The 24,249-nt window shown below is 36.6% G+C and overlaps 1 protein-coding gene and 1 long non-coding RNA gene across 4 annotated transcripts in view; both read right to left on the bottom strand.

The window, feature by feature from the left end:
• The window catches only part of SSBP2 (single stranded DNA binding protein 2), a 334,150-nt gene that overhangs the window by 298,629 nt on the left and 11,272 nt on the right, over positions 1 to 24,249 (bottom strand). The gene's annotated exons all lie outside the window — the stretch shown is intronic.
• Positions 1,951 to 24,249, bottom strand: part of LOC126957633 (uncharacterized) — a 32,314-nt gene continuing 10,015 nt past the window's right edge. Inside the window, exon 2 of the long non-coding RNA XR_007726836.1 lies at positions 1,951 to 23,553. This is a non-coding gene — a long non-coding RNA (uncharacterized LOC126957633). The remainder of the gene's footprint in view (positions 23,554 to 24,249) is intronic.

The raw sequence follows: 24,249 nt of genomic DNA, 5'->3' as shown, positions 1-24,249 counted from the left end.
TACATATTGCTAGGTATGGCCAGAATGCAAGATCCTGACCACTTGTTACCAGGGCTGTTTGTCAGGGTTGTGTCTGCTGTGAACAACCTTGAAAAATGAGGTAGTCACCCAACAGGACAAAGAGCAGCCTTGCTTAAAAGCAATGGATCCTCCACACCCAGAGCTCCTCAGCTCCAACCCACTATATGTACAGCATCTATCCGTAACATATTCTATCACCCCCATAAAACTTGGAGGTGAGGAGAACTGAAGAAAATATGCTAATGCTCATGCTGTTTCTATGTCATGAGTAATAAGGTCCTTTGCCTCTGACCTAGGAGTCTCATGCCTTCTACATGACATGTAGAAGCATCTAAGAAATAGTAAATGTTTACTTATAGAGTTAAATCAAATTCCAGACCCATTAACTTACCTCTTGGCAATTCAGACCCCAGGGATCAAATATATGACATTTAAATAATTAAATAATACTGTCGTCTCTCTTCCCACCCATTTTAAATAAGCGTAATATATGAAAATCCAAGTTCCCCACAAAATTTAACTTACTGTACATTTGTTCAAGACTTTCTACCAGCTTATATTAACCTTTTTTGCTGCTTCAATCCATCTGTCCCCAGCCAAATAAGCTTCATGATTCTACTTACATTTTCAATGCTTTTTTTCATTCTACATATTCCCCAAGAAGAGTTTTCTGGCGTTTTATCTCTCCAGCCATAAGACATAAAACGTGCACCTAAACAATTCACAAAGCCTACCTAAAAGGTACCAGAACCAATCAATGGAGCATACATGGTTGTGGTCTCTCCACATAAAACAAATGTTGTCAATATATAACTGAAGCATGCTGGTGCCTCTTCAGACTTCAGTTCTAACCTTGTAAGCCCTGGGAACTCTCTCGTACCGTCATTAGGATGCTAGGTGTGGTTTTTCATCATTTATTTATAAGACTTTTTTCTTCTTAATCATAGACCTTAATACCTTCCCAGACTTTTAAGCAAATAACAAGAAATAATATTTATTTAAAAAGTAGGGAAAGAAGCTCATAGCAACACATTATACGCAGGGAAATATGTTTTAGGGATTGACATAAGAAGGAAGATGGAGGAGGAAACTATCAGGGTTTTTCATTGTAGCCATAATATAAACAATGTACCACAGAGATAGGATTCAGAGGGCTAAGAGGAATGAGTAGACCCAAAGTGACTGCTAGCAAAGAAAAACTCATACAAATGCTGAGAAAAATAGCAGATAACAGTGATAAGAAAAAGAAAACAGAGAAAGATCTAGTAGTTTTGAAAGCAGGCAAAGTAAGCTAGCTCATGTCAGAGGTTATCCAGCAGTTACCAATCAACCTCCTACCGGAAGCAGAGGTCAAGCTGCTGAGGTGGGAAACCTAATGAAAAAAACATCCCTACATTCAAAGGAACGTGACTGAGACTTAAGAGATTAGGAAGTTGGTGGGGGCTGAGGGCTTCACCAGCTTCACTGAGAAAGCTCTGAACTGATACTGTTCCACATTAGTTAAATTTATTAACACAAGTAAGATAAGACTATGAGTTTCGCATTTCAGTTATTCCCAGGAGTGCCACATCTGAAAAGAGAGTGTTGATTTATCAATATTCAATGAGACTATATCCCTGGGGAAATCTAAGTAAGAAATACACTGATAAGGGTCTTCCATGATATTTAGCTACAAGTAAGTCTGTAACTTCCGTAACCAAAAAAAGCAGTTTGGACCATGGAAATTGTAATGTAAATTTCTAAGGACATTTCTAACTCAGATATTGCTATGAACCTCTTACATAAATATCTCACTTAAAATATAATATTTAATGAACACTAAATCTGTGGGAGTTTGTCCATTTCCCCATTTACATTTTTTATATTAACAAGTACACTTTTGGTAGAATTATACAGTATCACTCTTCAGTAAACATTTATTTTATTCCTAAAATGTTTCTTTTTTTTTTTTTTGAGACAGAGTCTCGCTCTGTCACCCAGGCTGGAGTGACATGGCACAATCTCGGCTCACTGCAAGCTCCACCTTCTGAGTTCACGCCATTCTCCTGCCTCAGCCTCCCCAGTAGCTGGGACTACAGGTGCCCACCATTGTGCCTGGCTAAGTTTTTTGTATTTTTAGTAGAGACGGGGTTTCACTGTGGTCTCCATCTCCTGACCTCGTGATCCACCCGCCTCGGCCTCCCAAAGTGCTGGATTACAGGCGTGAGCCACTGCGTCCGGCCTCTTAAAATGTTTCTACTGAAACATCCTTGTTTATGCATTAGGATCCAGATGAGGTTGCCACAGGTTTCAACACAAAGTATGACAATAAACTCCTGCTACAGAAATTCATGGGATGTTTTCAAATCATAAGCAGCAGAAGGCTCCACGCCTGCTGCAGCCATGAGCAGCTGCTGATGTACTTCCCTCTGAGGTTACCCAGCTCCCCTTCTCCAGGACTTACAGCCACCACTGTTTGACCTTTCCCCATGCCCATCCCTGCTTCTTCCAAGAGCTAAAGCCAATCCTGAAAAAGGAGAGGGCTGATGATTAACTCCATCCAGCCGAACCTGTTACTTCTCAAAAGAGATGTCCTGTATGGGCTTCTTAATATCCATAACATGGTGTGGACACTCAGAAATTACTGTGACAGTGCAATCACTGTGGGTGCCCAAGGTTTCTATCCATCTTGATTATGAGCTTGAATTGAGGCTTAGCCAGAGACAGCAAAGGGTACTGCAGAAGAAGGCTGGCTCGTGTCTTAAAACGTACCCAGGTTTTGTTTTCTTTGAGTGTGATAAAATGACAGGCACAGAGACAACTGCCTTGGGAAGAAGAGTTTATTACTCGTAATTCTAGGAGGAGGAGGCATGCCATGAAGCACAGGTCTATATGGGAAGGTACCAGGGTCAGTCAGGAGGCAGAATGAGAGAGGGGAAAGCATGGCACAAGCTTTTATTATGGTTTTCAGCAGAAAAGGCCAATGCAGGGCATGGTAAACAGTTTAGAATTGGCTGGTTTGAGTAATTTCAGTGGGCTCCAGAGTGTAAGAACCGTCCCTAGTTGCCTGTTACCTGGCCCTGGGGTGTAAGTTAGGGTAGGGGGATAGTGGCTCAATCTGTGAAAGCTCAATAAAGGAGGTGGTTGGCAGTATGGGCTCTAGACTGGCTGTTTTACATATGAAAATGCTCACAGGAGAGTCATTTGCTATCTCTGGGAATTTTCCAGCCCTGGAGGAGTGGTCTGCCCTCAAGCCAGCAAGGCCCCAAGATGTCAAAGCATCATAAAATACAGAAAATAAAAAACACGAATAATACAGCTCAGATTGTACTTCTGGGCTCAGAGCCCATCCAGATTTTTACTTCTTTTATAAACTCTGGTAACAACCACCATTCTCAGCTCCAGAATTTCCCTAAATTAAAAGCCTTCTTTGGCCCTAGAAGCACTACCAATCCTACCTCCACACTGTCACCACTACCATGCATTGGTGATAAATGTAACAGAGTATTCATTCCTAATGGTCTTCCCTTGGTTTAATACTGACTGTTTGTATCATAATTTAAAATCTGTATCACAGCCTACCAAAATAATGATATGGCCTTTGCTACAACTTCTGAGAAAGTCATACTACTGCTGTCAGAATCTTTCAGAACACTAAAGCTTCAGGTGCTAAAACAGCATTCAGGCTAGGCTTTTCAAGTTTTACTATTAGCTTCTGTTTAAATGTTTGCATAAAATTTCAACAAAAGGAACACAAAAATAATGCTTCAGGATTTCAAAGACATCACTAGTGTTTATCACCTTATAGACAAAAAGCAAGGAAGCTGACTAGATAAATATCAAGGCATCTCCCCCTCTCCCTGCCTCTAAGCTTCTGAACAAAATTTTTGCTCTACTTTAAAATGTCATCAGTCATGCATTTTTAGGAATCACAGTTTGGATTTGACATCATACAGTACAGTAGATATTTAAGCAGAGGAAAAACTTGAATCTCTGTATTGATATTGTAACTGGTAAGATTCATTTTACTGTTGAACTGTTATACACACTTTCCTGATTATTCCACATAAAAGTAAAACTAGGTCTGTTTAAATGACACACACAAATATAGCACATCAATAACCTGGGGCTTTCTTTTTACTATATTGTTTTTATAATCACAGACATGCTTGCTAGGTAATATAATCAACATGAAACAAAATATTAGGTAGAAGACTGGTTTAAAAACAAAACTACATGGAAATAAAGCTATATACAGATTTTCAGGGATTTTTACAAACAGCTATAATAGTAGGAAATCTAAAATCTGTCAACTGTTAATCAAGTCTGGATGCATACCATAAAAAATATAAACCTACTATTGCTTGATGAGACGTTTAGTCACAGCAGCTGAACATGGCAATCCAATCTGTACGCTTCATACCAAGGCATCTATTTAATCCTTTCAGATCAGGCTTGAGAATCACATGACCTAAAAATGTTCCCAAATATCTTTCCTAACTTCTATAAAACTCTTCCAACACAGACAATAAGCAAAAACAAAAACAAACAAAAATCTTAAAGGTAGTTACTTCAGATTGACGTCCCAGTGAAGCACCCAAATGAAAAGCTCCTGAACCAGTTCACACACTAAGCAAAATACAAAGAACCAAAAACAATTAAGGTTAAGTTCCAACTTACACAAACCAAAGAGTTTTATAATGCCAAAATCTGTAACAGAAATCTAATTCTTTAGCAGTTCAGTATCCAGTGACTAACTAATCAACATGGAAACTGAAAATAAAAACAAAAACAAAAACAAAAACTGGGCAGCCATGAAGCCTTTTCAAAAATTGGCAATCAAAACTTCACTATCCTGTAGCAAATTCAAAACCTGAACTAAAGTCTCTAAAACAACAGAACTCTCTAATAGATTATGAGATCACAGACATGACATTTAGTTTCCTGAACCATTTCATCAACATCATTATAAGGAATCAAATGCCTTTGTAAAAATGAAACAAAAAACCTCCAAGTTCACTGATGCAAAATGGATAATTTGTCCAAAAACACTGGACTCTATGCATATAAGTATCACCTCCTTATTAGGGTTTTTATACCTTCTCTGCTGCTTCATCCCTACACTGGTCCATTAGGGCACCCTGATCTTCACTGAAAGTTATGGTCTAAACCAGAAAAAAACAACAAAAAAAATTTCCTTCTCTTGGTTCTTAGCACTGCTGACACACTCTAGCATTCCTTCAGCTAACATCTACTGCCCAAATGCTATATGCCAAGTCCTATATTATTCATTGAATTTTCTAAAATATTTTACAAAATATTAATGAAAAATAAAAGGGAAATAAACAACAGCAAAAAGAATATAAAATATCCTGGCTTACATCTGAATTAAGCATTAGGATCTTACTAGATCCCTGCCCAGCAGGTATTGATGGCACGATGAAAGCCTTGTCAGAAATACTGCTAAGATAACTATACTACAACTCTCAAAAAGTGAAATACAAACTATACAGGCACATTGTGAAAGTTCCTTGCTTTCCAGCTCAAGGTCAGTCTCCTTACTCTCTTCAGTATAATTTCTTTTTTTCCCAAAATGAGGGCAAAGAGAACAGTTCTAATCTTGTCACTTAATTCTCATGTCTAGGCTAGGAGACCTACCTTTCTCATATTTAACAACTATAGCATTCTTTTACAAGAATGGCATGCCCTGCTAAAGAATTCTGGAACCATTTAGATAATAGTTGCCGATGAAGATCCTAAGATTATTGCAACAGAGAAACAACCTGAGTCCCTAGTTACATGACCTTGAACATGCATTTGTTTCCTCTAAGCCTTTGTTTCCTCATCATATGATGTTAGTAAGATTAACCTCACATGGTTGTTTTAAGTATAAAGTACACCAGTGTGATGAAGGGCCTAACATAATGTGTGCTACATGGCAGAAACACATAATAGGTCTCTTCCCTTTAAGTATGCATAAAAATCCAACATTAGAAAATGGACAAAACTGTGACAGAACTGCTGGTGTACACGCATAATCACAGTATCAAAATTCTACTTACTTCCAGCTCAAATAAATCCTTCCCTGATTTATATCTAGCACAATTGCTTTCTTTCCCTTTTGATGAAACCTCAGACACTTTACCAGTATCTATTAACCTGATACTGTAATTATTTGTACATATATTCTCCATGTGAACAATTAACTTAAAGCCAGAAACTCTTATTCTTCTTTCCTTTCTTTATGCTAATACAAGAAGTTTTTGAAAGTAAATTAAAACAAATCTTTCCATGCTTATCCATTTAGGAATAAAAGGACTACCTTGAATAACAGAGCACTTTGGGAGGCCGAGACGGGCGGATCATGAGGTCAGGAAATCAAGACCATCCTGGCTAACATGGTGAAACCCCGTCTCTACTAAAAAATACAAAAAACTAGCCGGGCGAGGTGGCGGGCGCCTGTAGTCCCAGCTACTCGGGAGGCTGAGGCAGGAGAATGGCCTAAACCCGGGAGGCAGAGCTTGCAGTGAGCTGAGATCCGGCCACTGCACCCCAGCCTGGGCGACAGAGCGAAACTCTGTCTCAAAAAAAAAAAAAAAAAAAAAAAAAAAAGAAGTTTCTATACAAGTTACAAATGAGTAGTTAGCATCTTCTTTGAGATTACATAACTTCTTCCCAAATTGTCATTCATTGTTAGTAAGAGTTACATATTTAGTAATTTGTCCCTTGAGAAGGTTCTTGGTTCTCTGGAAGAGGAAAAATTCATAATGACCAGTTAATGATGTCAATGTAGTTGATTACTGTTGGTAGTAGAGTGTGCAAATTAATTTCCTCCAACCCCATTTTTCTCTTGTGTCTAGTCCCCATAAAAACATAAAGAGTAGGCTGGGTGCAGTGGCTCACACTCATGCCTGTAATCCCAGCACTTTGGGAGGCCGAGGCAGGTAGATTACAAGGTCAGGAGATGGAGACCATACTGGCTAACACGGTGAAAACCCGTCTCTACTAAAAATACAAAAAATTAGCCAGGCGTGGTGGTGGGAGCCTGTAGTCCCAGCTACTTGGGAGGCTGAGGCAGGAGAATGGCGTGAACCCGGGAGGCGGAGCTTGCAGTGAGCAGAGACAGCGCCACTGCACTCCAGCCTGGGCGACAGAGCGAGACTCGGTCTCAAAAACAATAATAAATAAATAAATAAACAAACAAACCATAAAGTTTTATTCTATCTGTAGCTTGTAAGTATTCACAACGGTACGTAAAAGATACACACTGAGTAAAAGTTTGACTCTGAAAGTTGGGAGAACGAGTAGCTCTGGATACCTCTAAATTGATGCGCATTTAACCCAAGTGCAGGCATACCTTTAACTGTTTTTTATTGAAACTATTAACACCCATTTCTCTGCCTCTTTAAACAAAACATCAAGAATATATTTAAAGCTCTTCCTGATTTCTCAGGGTCATTATTATTTATGTAAGTATCAATTAATGGAGCTACATCTCAGAAATACCTGCTATAGACACTATTACCCCAGACAGTAAGTACTCCATATAGACTGTTGGACTAGACATGGTATATATTATCAGCAAGACATAGCAACAGGGACAATATTACAGACAAGTGTTTACCCTCTGTTCCTACCTATTCATTTCCCCAGAGTTGAGGAAGGAGTATGTATTTATCCAACAACCCCTCACTTCTTTATCTTCGATCTTTTCTATGCTTCTTTGCTGAGGTGCCACTTGCTGCTACCACTACAATTTCTATCACTTCTAACCAAAACACTTATCTCTGATGCTCTCTTCTGTCTTCTCTGCTGCTTTCAATCAACTGCCCATCCATCAGAATGCAAAAACTAATTACTAAAAACATAGCATATTATGAAAGCATACATTTATTTTTTAAATCGACATATATTTATAAAAATTCCAAGTAAACTTTAGAATAAAGTGTGTTGAGGTATGCAAAAAATCTTACTGAAATTTTTATTGCAGTTGCACTGAACACACAAATTAATTTGAGGAGAACTGGCATATTTTTTTTCTTTTTTTTGAGACGGAGTCTCACTCTGTCGCCCAGGCTGGAGTGCAGTGGCCGGATCTCAGCTCACTGCAAGCTCCGCCTCCGGGATTTACGCCATTCTCCTGCCTCAGCCTCCCCAGTAGCTGGGACTACAGGCGCCCGCCACCTCACCCGGCTAGTTTTTTGTATTTTTTAGTAGAGACGGGGTTTCACTGTGTTAGCTAGGATGGTCTCGATCTGCTGACCTCGTGATCTGCCCGTCTCGGCCTCCCAAAGTGCTGGGATTACAGGCTTGAGGCACCGCGCCCAGCCGAACTGGCATCTTTAAAACATTATGTCATCCCATGGTAATTCTCTTCTATTAGTTATGTCGTCTTTTATATCCTTTAATAGGCTTTCATAATTCCTCCATAATGGTCTTTTGCATTCTTTTTAAAGGTTAGCTACTCAATTGTTGCTATTATGAATGTTGCTAAGTCAATTTTTTAAAAGGGGGAGGACTTGCCCTACCAGACTTTAGAACATAGTGCAAAGCCACTGTAATAAAAAACATTGACACTAAACACAGACAACTGATCAATGAAATATGAGAAATAATTCATACATACTAAGTGTGTACTACCAATCAGCAGGAAAAGTGCAAACTGCTTGTATTCTACAGGAAGAAAAATAAAATCACCCCCTACACCTCACAGCCTATATAAAGGTAAACTCCTAAGAAATTACAGACCCAAATACAAAATATAAAATTATAAAGCAAATAGAAGAAAATGGAGATATGTGATATTGGGTTAGAAGAGCATTTCTTCAGAACATAAAAACACACACCACAGTGTGTTGATTTACATGTTGTGATGTGATGATTTAACCACTTGAAAATTAAGGATTCCTTATCAAAGGCAGCTACAATGGACAGAATTAACAGTTATAACAACGTCTAAAACCAACACAGACTAATGTCTAGAATATTCAAGACACTCCTACTGAGTAAGCAAAATGGACAAAAGATGTAAATAGTCAATTCATGTTTATTTATTCAACAAATATTTATAGAAAACCTACCTTTTTAAGTGCTAGGGATACAGGTGTGAACACAGATAAGGTCTCTGCCTTCAAGGAACTTGAGCAGAGAAAATAAATAACTCTATGATTAATATAAGGTTTTCTTGTGATAAAGCCAATGAAGAAAGATAAAGCAGAACCCTCTGGGGACATGATATTTAAGAAGAGATCTGAATGAAGTGAGTGAGCCATGTGAATAAGGGGAAAGAGTTTTTTAGGCAGAATAAAACAGCAAGAACGGGAGGTCTTGAGAATAGAAAACAAATACGTGAAGAAATAACTAACCTCACTAATAATCAGAGAAATAAAAATTTAAATTATATACCACTTTACAAATGAAAGATTGGCAAAAATATAACGTAAGGGAGTACGGAGTGTCAGTGGAAATGGAGGAAAAGAGAACTACCATGTACTCCCAGTAAGAATGTAAACTAGTACAGACATTCTGGAAATCAAGTTGACAAAACTTAGTGAAATGAAGTATATGTATATATACCCTATTATCCAGAGATGCCACTCTGAAAAATCAAAGTTCTCCCAAAAGCCTGTAAGAGGACATGTATGAAAATGAAAATCAAAGTTGTCTGTGGTAGCAGAATATTACAGACAACCTAGGTGACCATCGCCAGAGGGCCAGAGATGTGGTAAGTACATTCACTGACACACCTAAAGTAGTTACAAGTTATGAAACAGATATACAGAGATCCAAATGGATAGCGGTTTTTTGATGTTTTTGGCACTGAAATACGATTAAAAAAAAAAGTCTCAGATTTGCTTCAAAATAATACAGTTTGCAGGGATGGAGTTGTGGGGAGGAGGCACTAGGGGAGGAATAGTTAATAATATGAAGCAAGATTAGCTCTGAGCGGATAATTGTTGATGCTGGATGATGGACAAATGGGGGGTTGGTATTTTCTCTACATTTGGATCTGTTTGAAGTTTTCTATCACAAAAGGCATTTTAACATGTTGAATGAAAAAAGAAACAGAAGATCTTTAGCACATCATCATCTATATAAATTTAAAATGTGTACATAAAACAGCACCATATATTTTTTAAAGAGACAGACATATCCAAAAATACATTAGTATGAACATGTATGTAGGCAAAGAATTAAAATACTGAGGATAAATGAGAACTATTTTAAATAAAACAAAAGGGTCTTGCCAAAAGCTGATAGTCTGTCATTAATCTGAAGAGTTTGATTAATTCAACTTTTTGCACCTGAGGTCAGAAAAGAAACAGTAAACAAATACAGAGCCCTCCGGGACCACATAGGAGATGTAACTAAGTCTGATTTGGGAGGAGGGGGTATTCCTGCCCCATACCTTAGACCCACTGAATCATAATCTCTGGGATCAGGCCAAAGGTTCTACTGTTCAATTTCCATTTCAGAGGAGAAACAACAGTACAGTAAGTAAAATAATATTGCAAGCTCACAAACCAGCAAGTGAAAGGGGTGGAATTCAAGCCCAGGGTCAGAACTGCCACTGTTATTCACTGTGCTACCAATGCTGCACTATCATACTTAAAACCTGCATACTGTTACCAGACTGAAGTTCCTAAACTGCTATTGTATCCCACAATGACACTGTTCTTAGCAACCACAGAAAAAAATTAAATTCTATATAGTTTATATACCCCCAATCATCCTCATCTACTTTTTCAACATATATCCCACTTTTCTCCAAGATAAATCCTCTCTTCCAGTCACACGAGTCCTCCCTACTGCTTCCAGGATACCCACAACACTTCTAAGCAGTTTCTCCAAACTAAAATGCCCTCATTTCCCTTCTATATTTATTTATATCCCATCCATCCTTCAAGGTCCAGTATGCAGAACACTTTCATAGCATTAATTGAATGAACTAAAGTCCCAAAGCTGCTCCATGAGGTTTCCCTGATGACTTCAGCACATACCTTTTCCTTCTTTAATTTCTTTTGCACTTACTCTGTATGCCATTCAATTAGCACCTTATTAGAGTAACACCTCATTTATCCAGCATCATTGGGAAAGGCAAGTGTTCATCAGAAGCAAATTTTCCAGAGAACTTAAGCATTAATTTAGGAAGCAGCAAAACAGAGTGAAAATAGTGCTGACTTTAGTTACAAACAGACGTAAGTTCAAATCCCAGTTCTGCCACTTACTAGCTAAGTGTCTTTGGGCAAATATCAACAAACCTTTCTAAGTCTGTTGCATTGCCTATAAAGTGGAATATACTACTAACTTCACAACATTGTTGTGGGTATTAAAGAAATCATATGTGAAGAATCTGGGCCGGGCGTACTGGCTCACGCCTGTAATCCCAGCGCTCTGTTAGGCTGAGGCAGGCAGATCATCTGAGGTCACGAGTTCGAGACCAGCCTGACCAACACGGAGAAACCCCGTCTCTACTAAAAATACAAAAATTAGCCAGGCGTGGTGGCATGCGCCTGTAATCCCAGCTACTCGGGAGGCTGAGGCAGGAGAATCACTTGAACCCAGGAGGTGAAGGTTGCAGTGAGCTGAGATCGTACCACTGCACTCCAACCTGGGCAACAAGAGTAAAACTCCACCTCCAAAAAAAAAGAAAAAAAAAACTCATGTAACCGTCTTTAAATCATGACTATAACTATTAGGCACTAATGCATTAAAATCATTTTATGGAAATATTCATCAAACGCATATACTTTGATATTTTTCTCAGAGGACAGTGAATATAAATTGAGCATCTCTTGATAACTCGTAATTCATTCAACATTTGCTCATTCAATAAATATTTAACTAGGGGCAATTATGTGCAAAGTGACTAAGGATTCAAAACAAAACATGGTAAACATGGTCCCTGCACTCATGGAGTTTAGAGTCTACTAGTAATTAAATAATTTCACTTTGGGTTACAGGATACAAGTGAAACAAGGTACAGAGTGGAGAAGAAGGGAGGACCTACTTTAGAAAGGATGGTCAGGGAAGGCACTGGGACTTGACAGATGAAAAGGAGCCAGTCATAGAAAGGGCTGGGGAAAGTGAACACTGTACTGAGGTGCCACAGTGTTAGCATATTCAAGGACTGAAAGGCGGCTATGGGGGATCAGGAATAAAAGGGAAAATAGTAAGACATGTGTCTGCAGAATTAGGCAAGGACCAAATAATTCAGTGTCCTGTGGACCACTGTTAGTCTGAGTTTTATTCTAAATGTAATGGGGAGTGACATGACAAGATAGATTATGTAAATGCACCAAGCATTTCAGGAACAGATGACTTTTTCTTATCCCTTTTTGGAGTAACCATTGACAAATTTGACTTAGCGCTTCCATCTCAAAATAAAAACAGCGCCAATAGAGTGCAATGATTTTCAAAGTTTTACTTAAAAGAGCAGCATCTTTTTTTAAATAAATAAAACATTTCATCTAAGATGGCCTCTCTGGTCCTTATTTCATATGATGTCACCTCTTTCAATTTCTTCTATAACAGAGTTTAAAAACATTGGTATAAAGAAAGAACACTGGTGTAGGAGTCAGAATATTTCAGTTATAGTCCTGACTATGACTTAACACCCATATAACCTTGTGCAGGCCACTTAATGCCTTGACTCAACTTCTCCTTTACTAAAATGGATATAATGCCTGAAATGCTTACCACACACAATAACAGTGTGGATCAGATGCAATAATTTGGGTGAGGAAAGCTGTCAACATCTAGAATGTAAACTAGAAACTATATATCTTACTGCTTTTGTAATAAATTCTGGTTGCTTGACTGATGTCCGAATCATTTTAAAATATTAAGGCTCCAAGCATGAATTAACTTGCGCAAATGTCCAAGCCAATTAACAAATTCATGGGTATGGTGTTAAATGAAATAAACACATCTACTGAATCCCTACTAAAACTGAGGTCCTATGCAATGCTATAACCAGTAGCAAAGAAAAACTAAATTTGGTGTTTAACAGAGAATGAAGTTTATTTTTAAATTACTTATTGAGGTTTAAAAGTCAGTATTATGTATTTTAAAATTAAGAGAATACCTTTCAAATGTCGCACCATAAAAAATGATAGGTAAGAGAGGTGACAGATACGTTAATTAGCCTGATTTAATCATTCCGCACTGCATACATATATCAAAACACCATATTGTACCACACAAATGTATATAATTTTTCAATCAAAAGCATTAAAAATAAAAATTATAATAAGTCAATGGGTTAAAAAATAAATATGCTGTCCTCAATTTCTCAATACTTTCAAAGTGTTAAATTTACTCATTTTCATTAATCACTGAATTAGGTTATATTTGCTCATTAAAAAGTTTATCTAGCCCACCTTCAAATAGGTTGGCTTCTCTCTTTAAAAAAATATAAAGAAGACCGGGCGCAGTGGCTCACGCCTGTAATCCCAGCACTTTGGGAGGCCGAGGCGGGCGGATCACGAGTTCAGGAGATCGAGGCCATCCTGACTAATACGGTGAAACCTTGTCTCTACTAAAAATTAAAAAAAAAAAAGTAGCTGGGCGTGGTGGCAGGCGCCTGTAGTCCCAGCTACTCAGGAGGCTGAGGCAGGAGAATGGCATAAACCCGGGAGGCGGAGCTTGCAGTCAGCCAAGATCGCGCCACTGCACTCCAGCCGGGTGACAGAGCGAGACTCGTCTCAAAGAAAACAATAAAGAAATAACGTGAAGATAGGAATTTTCAAGCAGTTATAAAACAAAGCAAAATAGTAAATCCCCATTGCAGCAGTTAGAAATAGGAACTGGATATACACACAGCAAGATGGGTAGGTCTAAATGATTTCCTGTGGGGCTGGGGGTTGTAGAAATGAGGAACAGGAATAGAGAATAAACAAATGAGTAAATGAATTAATGTCAATTAAACAGCAGAAAGGCCTGACATGAACCAATGATGATACCATGCCATGAACTGAGGAGTATTAACTCAATATACTTAAAGGCTTACTCTCACAGTATTTAATACTATGAGAGTATTAGGTTGTGATTCATAAAAATGAATACGTTTCACACTTTAAAAGCACTGAGAAATTTAGGATGGCATATTTTTACTTTTTTAACTTTAATTACAATTATTATTTTTGATTGATAACTGTATACATTTATGAGTTACAACGTGGTATTTTCATAGAACTTGTAAGTTATATATAAGCTAGACTTAGACATCTACACTTACAGAGGGTTGACTTAGAAATAAGTAGTTACATAGATAGGTCAAAATAAATAGTTATATAAATAGGCAAATACACTAGATAGACTAAATCACATAATTTAAAATACCTAAAGGATTGACCCCATATTATTCATCTTTTTACTGTAAAAGATAAAGGGTAACAATTTTAGAAAATACAGATATACAAAATAAATCTTGACAGGTATTGGAGAAAGGAGAAGACTGGATTTTACCAGTGGTTCTTTTTTTAATTAAATGAGATGAGGGATTTCTATCCTGTTTCATGAAAATAAACCACAAGTACTTTTTACTCTATTTTTAAAAGGAATGCTTCATCATTACCGAAATTACAGAATAAGTGTACCTTTAAAAATAATTTTTTTTTCTTTTTTTTTGAGATGGAATTTCGCTCTGTCACCCAGGCTGGAGTGCAGTGGCGCAATCTCGGCTCACTGCAACCTCCGCCTCCCGGGTTCAAGCAATCCTCCTGCCTCAGCCTACCAAGTAGCTGGGATTACGGGAGCCCGTTACCATGCCTAATTTTTGTATTTTTAATAGAGGCAGAGTTTCACCATATTGGCCAGGCTAGTCTAGAGCTCCCAACCTCAGGTGATCCACCTGCCTCAGCCTCCAAACTGCTGCAACTGCAGGCCTGAGTCACCACACCTGGTCTTTAAAATAAATTTTTACATAGTCAAAAACATCTAAAAATCTAAAAATCTAAAAATCCACAGTTTTACTTGAGCTTTCAGAAAAAAAAAAAAAAAAAAAAAGGCAGGAGATTCTCAGAATGACAAATATGTTTATTCTCTGTATAAGTCATAATATAAATTGTAAGTCATAATTCTGATTTATATCTTGACTAGATTTTAAAAAGAAATACGATCTAGTGAAAAGGAAAGAAAAGACTTTTTATAGCTTAGTCCAAACTGAAGTAGAAACTCAGGTTCCTTTTAAGTGATGAAATTGAAGCAGTTTCATATTGGATAAGAGATGAGCCAAATGATGAACATTTCACCTCCAGAATATTCTTCACTAAAAACGTACTTAATAAGCAAATGAAAAGAAAATAATTTCTAATAGATTTTTTATTGTGCACACAGAAAATTTACGATCTTAACCATTTTTAAGTGTACAGTTCAGTAGTGTTAAATGTATTCACATTGTTGTGAAACAGATCTCCAGAACTTTTCCCTCTTGCAAAACTGAAACTCTATACCCATTAAACTACAAACATTCAATGAAAACAAGTGGGTTCCAATATAGATTCTATAAATACTGAAATGTGTGCCCTTAAGTTTCTAACTGCTTTTGCCTCAGATTCTTTGTCCACAATATGGAGTACAATATCTACCTCATGGGGACAGCAAAATGATGAATGAAGTCATTAGCAGAACATCATTATGTTCCCTGGTCATTCAAATATGTTAATAGTTTACTAAGAAATTATACATTGGCCCTTTATCTTTTTTAGAAGACCAAAGATTTTTTTCAAAAGTAATAATAATGACTAATATTTTCATGGGGCAGAATTATTGCCCTCAAAAGCAAACACAAAACAATCCATGCGACTGCCAAGCCAAATGAATCTTTGGCAATATCCTATGGAAAAATATCTTTACTTACGCCAAGTAAAAGATTTCCTGGCTGCCTTAACAAGCTTCAGGCAAAAATGTTTATCTACTTCTAGTGTTGCAGTAGCCATTTCAGTAAAGAACCCTAAACTCCACAAAGTCAATTACCTTACTCTAATAAAGTTCAATTAACAGGATTTTCTTCAATTTCCAGGTTTCAACACATCTATAGAAGAGATTATCATCCAAGTTAAAAGATATTCTTTCCTTTCCCTTAAGAACAACAAACCAGTAATTTGTAGATTACTTGGGAAGAATCATACCCAAAATTTTGTTTCTCTCCTCTGTTGCTTATGTAAGATATGACAGTGATAAGATAAACCCCAAACAGAATTGTCTTTTATTATAATACTGCTATAATAAATTATATAGTAATGTAATTGATATTATAATATTAACTTAAACAGAGAAATGAAAAGTTTTATCTTCATTTCAATTATATCAGGAGAACAAAAACTTCCGCTGCTTCATCACCACAGTGCACTGAGGCATTGGATTTCAAGGCCTTAAAGTGGGCTTCAAAAGATGGTCTTTGATTTGCTGCCTTATATCAAATCAAGGTTACCTCTAATATCATCCACCTATGTGAATAGAAGGTCTTAATAGTAATCCTTGAAATGCTACATTAAAAGGAAAACATAATCAGAACCATAATGTACATTTATTTCAGAAACTAAAATATGCAAAAATTAATAGCATATGATGTTAAACCATCTGGTTCTTCAATTTTAAAAAATCCTTTCTCAGTTTCTAAATATGAAAACTATAATTCTCTTTTTTCAGATTGAAGTGGTAATCCATGATCTATAATATGAATAAATACTTCAATATAAACATATACTAAAAATTAGTAGTCTTTATGGAACAGAGTAGCAATAATTTACAGTCTGGAATCCAACACATACAATAAATAGTAACATCAATGTACTCTGTAAATTTACTGTCAACATCTTTTCATAATGTTTTAAATAAAATGATTTTGCTTTTACACATTCAGTTATCAAAACTCTACTAAGATTAAATGGAATCGCTCTAACTTAATTTTTTTACCTAAATTCTAAATCATAAGCTACCAGAAGAAATGACAATTTGCTTGTTTTTCCTATTTTTTTGCTTTTTATAAGAACTTCCTTTTTTCATGGGTACAATAAATTACATATGCAAATAAATAAAAGCAAAAGAGGCATCTGAATGTTGCTTTTATATGTAGTATAATGCTTTGCAGCCTGGTTACTCCAGGTGGGTCATACAGAAGAAATCATGACTACAGGTTAAAATGAGTTTTGTGCAAGTGCACCTATCACAAAAGCAAAGTATCTTATGCCCTTTCTAGTAAATATACTTTTTTAAAAAAAGATACCGATACCACCACCACCACCACCCACCCCCCTTCTAGTCCCTCACCCCCTGCTCAACTATTTTGGAAGTCTTGTGCACTGCTGGGTAAGTGATCTCTTGTCATTTTAGACAATTAGAAAACAGTACATTTTGTAAAAATGATTTCTGCCTTTTAAAAAGTTGAGTAAGTTTCCCATTACTGAAAGGAAAGACGTCTTAGAAAGTAATTCAAAGTTATAAGGCCCTTCAATTTGGGTAACGTCAAAAGATTTAAAGTTCTAAAATATTTCAATAAACTTGTTTGTTAAATATTGTAGCCTTCCTAGGGAAAATAAATAGGCCCGGAATCCTCCAATAATAGATAAAAATCTTATTAAGCTCATTTTAGTGTCAAGCAGCAAGATGACTGACAGGGAAAAAAATATGAAGGCTCCCACAATCTCAGGATTTCACTCAATGCAAAATGCACCTTGGAAGTCAGTTATATTGACTAATAGAAGAGAACTAATCATACAGTAATAAACAAATATAGAGGGAAAAGAGAGATACTTCTCTAACTTTCAAACAACAGAAAAATGAGTGTCTTAGCCATGGTAACTTATGGTTGTAGGGATTCCCATCAATACATCAACAGCTTGGGAAAAAAAAGGTCAGAAACCCCCATTAAAAGCCACACGGGGGAAACTCTTTGGTCTTAAAACTGAAATAGTCTCACTAGTAAGCTACATATTTCAAAAAATATGTATTATAATCTATCCAGATTGGATTACTTAAAATCAAACAGCTCCAGGAATTGTCTTTAATCCTCCAACTTTGTTGACAAATCATATCTGTTATAAAATCTAAAAAATTATTAATCCTATATTTGATTCCCTTTTCCTTTCTATATAACTCACCTTCATCAGACCAAATGCCATAATTAGACAGTACTGTAGTTCTTTCTCAGTACAGTGGCTATAGCAATATAACTTAGGAAATTGAAAACTTCCCATAAGCCTCAGTTACAGTTGCTAGTTTTGTCTGAATAGGGCCCTGAATACTAAATAGCACTTATTTCAAATAGTTAAATGTCCATGCATTTAAAAAGATACGAAACTATTCTCTTCTCTGTCAAAGGAAAGGAAGTCCAAAAATTTTCAAAGTATCATCAGCCTTGCAATTATCCAAAAAAAATCAAAGGTAACTACAGAAACAATCAGAAATATGCAAGTTGTACCACAAATAACTACTTATTAAAGTAAATGGACAAAAGGATGACATTTTCTGATCAGAATCAAGAGTCAAGACCCTTTGTTTTATTTGGGTTAAAGCTACTTAAGTGAATTGGTAGACATGGAAAATTGACATTAACTTATACCTGTTTCTTTGCCTTTTATAATTCCTTAAATACACAGATAAAAACACCATTACTTAATTTGTTGTATTACTTCTATATTAACAAAAAAAAATTTCCATACTAAGAAAAAATGTGGTAAGTAAAATGAATAACATAACAAAGTATCTTTAAGCAATTTTTAATACCTTAAAGGGCTGGCAAAACTAAACTATTTTTCACTTTGGTTTCAGTTTGCAGTTTGACACAATTTCTCAGGTATATCCTAAGTGACACCAGGCCACTACAACACATACACAATTCTTAAACACTTCAAAGCTCCTAGACTTGTCAGAAGACAAGCAAAACAGACAAGAAGTATATATCCATAACATAAACAAATCCCAGTACACACCATATAATCAACTAGCAAAGGAAAATGGAAGCCAGTGCAATCATTGTCTCTCCTACCAATAACTAGCTAATTTACAATTAATACCAAGATCATTACCTTTATTGAAGATTTTTCAAATAATGTCACTTTATTCCAGTTACCAAGAGAAAAATCAAGTTGACCTGCATATGCTCCTCATTGCCGATTTTAAATGAATATAAGCATGCTAAATTAATGATCAAAGCACTTAAGAATTTTGCTTAGAACAGCAATGGCTGTAAACTTTACTTAATTCCTCTCATGCTGGATGTTGCAAATTATATTAAATACATAGAGATAAACCTAATTTATTGTATCTTTGATAACTACAACAAAAAATAAATAGCCCTAAATACTATCAGTTGCATTTCAAAGCTCTATAAGACAATCACGAGATTTGTGTAAAAGTCAAATATACTATTAGTAATATATTACATAGAACTTTGTTTTAATTACTTAAATTTTACATTTAAATACAGTCATCCTTCCATATCTATAGGGGGTTTGTTCCAGGGCCACCCCCACCCACTGCAGACACCAAAATCAATGGATGCTCAAGTCCCTTATATAAAATGGTACAGCATTTGCATATAAACTACGTATATCCTTTCCTATACTTCAAATCATCTCTAGATTACTTATAACACCTAATACAATATAAATGCTATATAAACAGTTCTTATGCTGTATTGTTTAGAAACTAATGACAAGAAGAAAAGTCTACACTGATCAGTGAATATGAAACCATCCATTTTTGATTTTCGAGTATTTTTGATCCACTGTTGATTGAATCCTCAGATGTAGAACCTACAGATAGAAATGACTGACTGTATATTTTTAAATAATAAGATAATTTTAATAAAGAATTCATGCTTTACAAATGATAATTCACAACATTTTATAAACTTCCCTATTGACAGAGAAAAATATTAATTTTATCATAAAATAGAACATCGATAATAAACCATACTTTATATCACTTCTATATGTACATTTGCCTTCCTCTGAGGTTAAGCTTATCCTCTTAAAAATGACAAAAGGCATTTATCAATCCATCTGTGTTTTGTTACACCTGGGTAAAATGAAGTGAGTATTTCAGATTACTTGTTTCTTGTTTTCAGGGTGGTAGAAAACAAACTCTGATCAGGTCGCTTCCCAATCTTAGAGTGGGCCCCACTGGCCTCAGGATGAGTTCAGAATTCTTAGGCTGGCTTTCAAGAATTAGTCATTGCTTATTTCTGTAGCCTCTACCACTTTTCCAAAAACATCCTACTACCCTGAAACACACGCGCGCGCACACACACGACAGCACTACTGAATACTTTGCTTCTAGAAACTATCACCATCTCTCTCACTTCTGGACTTCTTCCAAGCGCAAAATTGGCCCTATGCCAAAAGCCCTGTTTGGTTTTCTGGCAGGGTTTACCTTGCCCACTGCTTTATACAGTGCCTGGCACAGAGCAGGATGCTGAAAAAAGTAGTTAATAAATACATGAATAGTAAGTGAATTTAAACTTTTTTTAAAAACTTGTTTTTGAGGGAGGTATTTGGAACTTGGAAATCAATACATGCTCACAAATGTTATCTTTTGTTGCCTTTTCTCCTGGTATTTAAAAGGGTGCTTTTTGGTCAAGTGGCTTTGATTTTTTTCTTATTAAATAATATCAAAATCTGTATATGCATGTATGGATATTAAAAAGTCTAGAAGGTTATATGATTATTTTTATTTTCTTCATTTTTGCTTATCTGTATCTCTAAATTTTTCTTCTTGGAATCTTTATTACTCAAATAATAAAAGGTATTTTAAAGAGTACTAGTAAGCTAATCAAATGAACTCAATTGGTGCTCTGTAAATACGGGCTTTATTTAGGTATTCTCATTTGTCTCTTCTACCAATTTAAAAAGTAGAAAGGAAATTTAGAGATACAATTCTAAAGAAAAGTTAGAGTTGGCTAACCAAGGGAGAGTTAAAAAATAATTTCCCATCAAACTTTTGCTTTACGATTGGTAGCCAGGGTGGGCAGCTATTAATTTAGTTTTCTTCATTGTACCACAGTTATTTTCTAGTCATCGCTTTGAAATGATCCCTTTAATTCTAATCTCCTACAATTCAAAAAGTTTTTAAAAATCAGTTGACAAAAGGTAGCAAGTGTAATCCATCCCAAAAATCACTTTTTAAAAATTCATACACTCAGTCACTTTCAACACCCATCTAACTAAAGCTAAAAATCACTTTACCTATTGGCTTTCCTTTCCATGTCCCCTGTAGCATCCCATTATTGTCATCCTTTAATGATAATAAAAGTGGTTTAAAATACTTTGGAGTTCACAAAACCTCTTTACAACACAATAAAACCAAAAAATATTCCCTCAACTATTGCCCCTCCTTGCAAAATTCTCCAAGTTAAAAAAAAAAAAGATAGGTCCCCTTCCAGTTAAGTCTTCTCTCTATGCTTCCTTTCTCCAGTTAAGGCTGTCCACATTTGACATCTCCACCACCTCATCTTATATCAATTTCCCAAAACCCTGTATGCTAACTTGAGTTCACTCCACTGAAACTGTCCTCCCTGAGGTCACAGATGGTTTCTTAAAAACTCAGCCCTGTTTGGCTGGGTGTGGTGGCTCACACCTGTAATCCCAGCACTTTGGGAGGCCGAGGCAGGCGGATCATGAGGTCAGGAGATTGAGACCATACTGGCGCTAACACGGTGAAACCCGTTTCTACTAAAAATATAAAATACACACACAAAAAAATTAGCCGGGCGTGGTGATGGGTGCCTATAGTTCCAGTTACTCAAGAGGCTGAGGCAGAAGAATGGCATGAATCCGGGAGGCTGAGCTTGCAGTGAGCCGAGATCACTCCACTGCACTCCAGCCTGGGCGACAGAGTGAGACTCCATCTCAAAACAAAACAAAACGAAACCAAACCTCGGCCCTGTTTAACCTTCTTGTTCATTCTACAAATCTGGCATGGTAACTCACCCTTCCATTCTCAATACTCCCTTTTCTTGATTTCTGTTGATGCCAGTCCTTTATCGTTTCCCTCATATGTCTCTGTTCTTTTCTATCTCAATTTCAAACTCTTATTCCACCTATACCTTAAATATTCCCCGAACTTCCATCTCTGATTTCCTCACACTTTCTCCCTGCACATTCCCATGAAGAATGGCTTTATCCCCATTTCATGCCTTCAAATGGTATATGATGCAAAAACAAATGGGCCATACATAAGTAGCCAAAACAAGAAAAACTGATCTATGCTGTTAAAAATCAAGCAAGGTGGGTAGCACATATGAAGCTTCCAGAGTGCTGGTAATGTTCTTTTTCTTGATGTGGGTACTTGGTTACACTGGTGTGTTCAGTTTGTGAAAACTCATCAAATTTACACGTTTAGGATATATGCACTTTTCTGTATGAATGTCAGATTTCAATCGGGTTTTTTTTTAAAAGAGAGAAATAATAAACTAAACCTTGAGTTCAGATTCCAGCTCTAACATGTGTGCTTTGGCTAAATTACTTACCCTATTAAAGCCTTAGTTTCCTCACACTTATCCTTTCTCAATTCTTTATCTCCAGCCTAGACTTCTTCCATGAACTCAAAAGCTACATATCCAAGTTCCTCCCAAACTTCTCTATCGCTAGGTCTTAATGGCATCTCAAACTAAACTCATCATCTTCCTCCTTACACATTTAAAATTACCTGTTCCTCCTCCTGTATCCCAAAGTCTATGACTAAAACTTCTACCAACAATTGCAGCCGTCTTTAAAAATCCTGATTTTCACACTTAGGCCACCAGGTCTGATCTATTCTACATTCTGAAATGTCTACTGTATTGGTGTAGAAAAATGATGACACTATAAGCATTTGTATTGTTACAACAATAGCTTCCTAATGGATCTATCTCCCCTTTTACTCCACGCTCCACATGATTTCCAAAACAATTCTTCTAAAATGTACCTCAGACGGTGTAATTTTTCTGCTTAAAATTGCTTATCTCGGGGCGGGCACAGTGGCTCAAGTCTGTAATCCCAGCAATTTGGGTGGCTGAGGTGGGTAGATGACTTGAGGTCTGGAGTTCGAGACCAGCCTGGCCAACACGGTGAAACCCCGTCTCTACCAAAAATACAAAAATTAGCCGGGCATGGTGGCGCATGCCTGTAGTCCCAGCTACTTGGGAGGCTGAAGCAGGACAATTGCTTGAACCCAGGAGGTGGAGGTTTCGGTGAACCGAGATCACACCATTGCACTCCAGTCTGGTGACAAGAGTGAGACGCCGTCTCCAAAAAACAAAAACAAAAACAAAAATATGTTTATCTCCCAAGTCAAGCTGTCATTTAAGGCTGTTCTTGAAATAGCTCGTATTCAATCTGCCAGATTTATCCCTATGAGCTTTATTGTAGTTCACCAAATATATCATACCTTTTAATGCCTTCATGTTGCTGTACATGCTTCTCTCTCTGGCTAGAATACCCTTTACTTGCCTCATCTTCCAAGTTGACTAATGCTAGCCTCTCAATAAACATCCTCTTAGAAATATTTCCTGACAGTCTCACAGCCCTAGGCTAGATTCAATGCCTTTTTTCAGGAATCCCATAGCACCTTCAGCATACCCATTATAGTGCTTGCTACCCAGGGTGGTAGTGGCTGATAGTGAGACCCCTCTGAATGGGGAGTTCCTGATGGGCAGATTGCCAGGTTATTAAGATCTAACTCAGGAAGGCTCAACAGAGGCTGACATGTAACAGACGGTTAACATTTTTTTAATGAATAACGGAGCAGGGAGATAGCAGAATAAATATGATTCCCATCTCATAAAATATATATATACATTTACAGTATAAAATAGTTAAGTTTTAAAAACATTTTAAATGCTATTTTGGCAAAATCCAGCCTTTTAAGAAGCTCTCTTTTCTTAGGCTATTCTATACAATTATTATTCTGTACAATTCTATATGATTCTATACAATTAACCCTTCAAGGGAGCCATTCTGCTATTCTACTGGGGACCTAATACAAACCCAAGAGCATTTTGTCAGCCAGCAGCATTTTTGCCAGTACTTTCTATGTTATCTTGTCAATGATTACTCTTGTCGATTATACTCCTATCTTATAGAAAAGCATCAACAACCTTTAATAGTTCAGTAAAAACTTGCCTATACCCTAATCTTTCTGGCACTGAATTCGTAAGTCCAACTCACTTACTTACATAATTGACTCAGTAAAATCTGAATTCAAAATTAATTACTAAGTCATTCCCAAGATGAACACCTACCTGAAAACTACTATCAAGACATA

Source organism: Macaca thibetana, chromosome 6, assembly GCF_024542745.1.
Source record: "Macaca thibetana thibetana isolate TM-01 chromosome 6, ASM2454274v1, whole genome shotgun sequence".
NCBI lineage: Eukaryota > Metazoa > Chordata > Mammalia > Primates > Cercopithecidae > Macaca > Macaca thibetana.
Note: the sequence above shows the minus strand (reverse complement) of the source record. Positions and strands in the feature narration are given on the sequence as shown.